This window comes from Phalaenopsis equestris, unplaced genomic scaffold (assembly GCF_001263595.1).
Source record: "Phalaenopsis equestris unplaced genomic scaffold, ASM126359v1 Scaffold225984, whole genome shotgun sequence".
NCBI classification, from domain to species: domain Eukaryota; kingdom Viridiplantae; phylum Streptophyta; class Magnoliopsida; order Asparagales; family Orchidaceae; genus Phalaenopsis; species Phalaenopsis equestris.
The window spans coordinates 411,578-416,937 of NW_018244012.1; positions in this window are offsets into that span (position 1 = coordinate 411,578).

Consider the following 5,360-nt stretch of genomic DNA (forward strand, 5'->3'; position numbering starts at 1 on the left):
GACATCGAACTCCTCTGGGTAAGGTCTACCCTTTAAAATTGATGCATCGACCTTAGATTGGGCTAAGGCGTCCTGCACTTATTCAACCATTTGCTAGAATTCCTTTTCTGGCATGGCACCTGATGGAGAATCTTTCTTTGGTTGTTCATCTTTGTCTGCTGAAGTAACCTCTCTTCTTTCATCCTTGATGTGTATGATTTCTGGCTGATTAATCTCCGGAGAAGCCAATCTCGGTGCTTGTGATTGCCCCTGAATGATAGCCATGGCAGTCATAGCTGTAGTCATCTCTTCTATTCTTTTCTCCAGTAGACTGACTTGCTCATCCTTTAGGAGGATAACCCTACGCAGCTTATCTACGGCATTTTGTTCGGTGTGAGATTGAGCCTTGCACGTAAATGTGGTAGCTCTGGTTTCGATCACATGGACATCCATGAAATCCTCTTCCAGGTAATCATTGTAATCAAATCTTCGATGTCACTATTCATTGTGAGTATTGACGAAAACTATGTGCTCTCGAGCTAACTCAGAAATCTTAGTCCTGAGTTTCTCAACTTTCTCTTCAATTATTAATTCCTTGATTTCTTTAAGATCTGGAGGACCTTAGTGGATATCCTCTGGATATCCTCTCCTCTACTTGTTCCTCCATCTCGCTGGCTATTGTCACAATGATGTCATACATTTCAGGTATTGGTTTTACTTCTTGTCCTGTAGGCTCACTGAATTGTATCAGTGCAGCGTGCTTGGATACCCATACCCTCTTCTTTTTCGATGATAATGTCTCAGGACGCGGCGTCTTAGTAGAATCATTGGTATGTCAAGGGAAGGCATGCTCTTCGTGGTGTAGACCGGCTACAGTGTCAGGCAATCGCTTTGTCTTTATCTCTGGGATTGCAGGAACGACGGGTAAAAGTAAGATCTTCGGACCCAACCTCGTCTTAACCGGTCGACAGCCTGTGCTCCTGGTGGCAGTATGATCAGTAGTAATCACTGCGGTATCAAAACAACTTTGTTCCTTAAGCGGAGCCAAATGGGAACGCGAGTAGGCGGTGCTCCAGTTGACTTACGAGATTGTCTGGCTGATTTGACGCCTTTCAATATTTCCTTCTTCATGCGAGGAGAATTTGCATCTCCCACTCGTTTAAGTAACTTGCTAACCGAATGTCCTTTTTTGGTGGCAAGCCTTCTGAAAACTGCACTAACTCGAGTGATAGGAGTAAAGTTCTTTCTATCCTCACTATGTCCATGAAGTGACGGAAATGCGATAGTGATTTTTTGGATACTCTCATATCCTCGTAGGAGTGGGTAAATTTCCGATAGCACATCTTCATCTTGATGAGTTTCCTCCTCAATGGGTGTCTCCTCGAGAGCCTGGGCTTTAATGGCCCTCTGAACTCTTCTATTGTGGTTCCTCCTTTGAGTTTGGGCCAGTGGTACAGTCCTTGAGCTTGACCCAATTTCAAACACGGGTGGTGGGAAATTTAATCCCTCTGTCAGATATTCAACAATCATCACCTCCTTCCCCTTAGCAGCAGCAAGGATAGCAGGTTTGGTGGGTGCCCTGACGGCAGCTGCTTTAGCCTTCTTGCAGGCAGGGAAGTCTTGAAGGTAGTTCAAACTGAATTCTGCAGACGATTCTTGTATTTCCGGAGCAGCGATCTTCATTACCACAAACGGGGCTTTCCTGCGGATGACCTCAAGATCTTTGAATCCGGCTCCAAGTTTGATGGTAGGAGCGATGTTGCGGGCTTCGTGACTTGTCGGCAGGTTGCACGAAAAAGTCAGCGTTGGGTAGGCCATCGTAGCAGACTTTAAAAATAAAAAACAAAAAAAATTTAGGGTTAGCTATATGGTCAAAAACTTCGTAATCTTTAGTGCAACACTGAAAAGAGAGGTTGATCTGTAGACCGGGGGGTCTTAATATATTGGTATTTTAAAAAAAATTAAGGGGTGTAAAATTTAATTAATGTAACAAAGTTTCAAAGTGCACACAGCACAATAAGATTTGGTTTAATTTGCGGAATAACAAATAAAATTTGGAAGGTAGATGTGAAATATTTTAGGACGCAGTGGGGGACCCAATTAGTGGCGAAAAATGCCTAGGTGCAACTAGTCCACTGACACACCTTTTGGGGATGTGACCCCATATAAAAATTTAAAGAGTCCTTAATGGCCTTCTGAACCCCTATGTGCAAAAATGGTTGAACAGCTAGTCCTGAAGTCCAAGGAGTTGATTATACCTTCCCAAGACTGAAATGGGTAAAGTATGTCAATGGAAGAAGGGTAATTTGTTCCATGAGGGGCATAGACACATTACCGATGTGTGGAGATAATATTTCCCGATTTGTATGAAGGAAAAACCTTGTCCCCAGTGGAATCGCCAGAAGCTGTGGGCACTATTTTGGGGGTTTGTGGGGAGTTGCCTGTAAGAAGCTCTCGGTCGCCGAAATCAAAATCCCGTCGCCCGCTTTGGAAGGACGTTGAAGTATGAAATCAAAATGACCCCAATTTTTTCATAGTTTAAAATGAAAGAGCATTGTACCTCAAATCTTGTATCTATCGCGAAGGATAAACACAAGACTTGAGGATGAGGCTCGATCAATTAAACTAAGAAATGTATGACGTCCATTTAGTCTGCGAAACCTTTTTATTTGCCGACAAGTTCCCCTATTTAATATAAAGGATTAAATAGGATTTATATTAAGCTCGGTTCTGTCATGCTTCTTATAAGAGCAAGCCCTATAATTAATTACATCTTAAATGACCAAAGTAACTTAAGAAGACTCTCGATAAAAATCAGAAAATATTATCTTCAAGGAATTTCAAAGGATAGGACTTTTGAATGAAATCAGACATAGAGGTGTGAAAGGAGATTGGTTCAAATTTGGAAAATTTTATTTGTAAAATCCAAAGAAGGAAGAACTATTGTCGTGACAAACGTCAACCTTGAAATCGAAAGACGAGTTAGGGCTTATATTTGTATAGCAGGGCTATGCAAAGGCCTAAAGATGATGTGAGAATTTATGTTGCATAAGCAAGCAACCTCAAAGTTCTATGGCTTTGTTGTTTAAGTCTAAGGAAGGAAGATTGGTTTAGCTGGGGAAGACAGGTTTTGCTGTTGAAGATGGTCGTGCTGCCCACCATGCTACCTCCAAGCTCCTGTCGCGACGAGTTTGAGTTTTTTAGTGTGTTGAGTTATGATGTCAAATCAAATGGCCCTACGGTTGATGTTCTTTAAATCTTATGAGAGAATATTAAAGTTGATTAGGATCCTACGATTCCCTCATTCCGACACCACTATTTTTTATTGGATTTACTGAGTCCAAATGAACTTACTAAACCCAACTTAATGAGTTCTATAATTTCATTTAAACCGTAGGAAGCCTCGTTAGCAACCATAGGTTACGTCCTCCGAGGGATTCCCGATCATCTGATAGAGACATCTTAATTTAGTTGCAACTGTAGCTTTGTGTGATGTTTGTGATGAAATTTTGAGTTGTTTTATATTTGGAATGTTGTGGCGGTGGATTTTATCTTGGTTGATTTTAGTTTTGGTTTTGGGCTTTGGTTTTGGTTAACATGCAAGTTTATGTTATATTCATACATGTAGGTAAATGGAAGTTTAAAAAAGAAATAACGTAAGCATAAAAAGAAGCATGTAACGATTTGTATGAAGGAAAAACCTTGTCCCCAGTGGAATCGCCAGAAGCTGTGGGCACTATTTTGGGGGTTTGTGGGGAGTTGCCTGTAAGAAGCTCTCGGTCGCCGAAATCAAAATCCCGTCGCCCGCTTTGGAAGGACGTTGAAGTATGAAATCAAAATGACCCCAATTTTTTCATAGTTTAAAATGAAAGAGCATTGTACCTCAAATCTTGTATCTATCGCGAAGGATAAACACAAGACTTGAGGATGAGGCTCGATCAATTAAACTAAGAAATGTATGACGTCCATTTAGTCTGCGAAACCTTTTTATTTGCCGACAAGTTCCCCTATTTAATATAAAGGATTAAATAGGATTTATATTAAGCTCGGTTCTGTCATGCTTCTTATAAGAGCAAGCCCTATAGTTAATTACATCTTAAATGACCAAAGTAACTTAAGAAGACTCTCGATAAAAATCAGAAAATAAAAATATAGAAAATATTATCTTCAAGGAATTTCAAAGGATAGGACTTTTGAATGAAATCAGACATAGAGGTGTGAAAGGAGATTGGTTCAAATTTGGAAAATTTTATTTGTAAAATCCAAAGAAGGAAGAACTAGAGGATGTCGTGGATCTTAGAGCAAAACCTTGGTGACTTCCCAAGCTATCCTAATGTTTGGTTTAAATTTAGAAGAGAAAAAGTTAAGTGTTTCATCCTGCCAATTTTATTAATTAGGGCTTATATTCATGTGAAACAATCACACAAATAGCCTAAAAGATATGAGGATTTTGGTCGTGACAAACGTCAACCTTGAAATCGAAAGACGAGTTAGGGCTTATATTTGTATAGCAGGGCTATGCAAAGGCCTAAAGATGATGTGAGAATTTATGTTGCATAAGCAAGCAACCTCAAAGTTCTATGGCTTTGTTGTTTAAGTCTAAGGAAGGAAGATTGGTTTAGCTGGGGAAGACAGGTTTTGCTGTTGAAGATGGCCGTGCTGCCCACCATCCTGGCTCTAAGTTCCTCACTGCGATGAGTTTGAGTTTTCTAGTGTGTCAAGTTATAATGTCAAATCAGATGACCCTATGGTTGAAGTTCTTTAAATTTTATGAGGGCATATTAAAGTTGATTAGAGGGACACCGGTTAGGATCCTACGGTTCCCTCGTTCCGACACCACAATTTTTTATTGGATTTACTGAGTCCAAATGAACTTACTAAACCCAACTTAATGAGTTCTATAATTTCATTTAAACCGTAGGAAGCCTCGTTAGCAACCATAGGTTACGTCCTCCGAGGGATTCCCGATCATCTGATAGAGACATCTTAATTTAGTTGCAACTGTAGCTTTGTGTGATGTTTGTGATGAAATTTTGAGTTGTTTTATATTTGGAATGTTGTGGCGGTGGGTTTTTTTTTTGTTTGTTTTTTTTTTTTTTTTATACTATAAACTGTAAAAGCGTACCTGACGAGTCTTCTAGTTCCACCACGTGAAACTTAAAATTGCATGTGAGGGCATTTATGAAGAGCAGGAAAAGGAAAATTCTAGTGGTGTTCCTAACTCTATCTCGTATTTTGGTGAATCCTTAAATGTTTAATTAAGAATGATTTCATTGAGCAAAGTATATTAAGTTTAATAGACCTCTGAGGTATCCAACAAGTTTGGAGGAGGAAGCGAGTCCATTTAAACTTATTATAAACTTATTATGTTGCTTAATGGT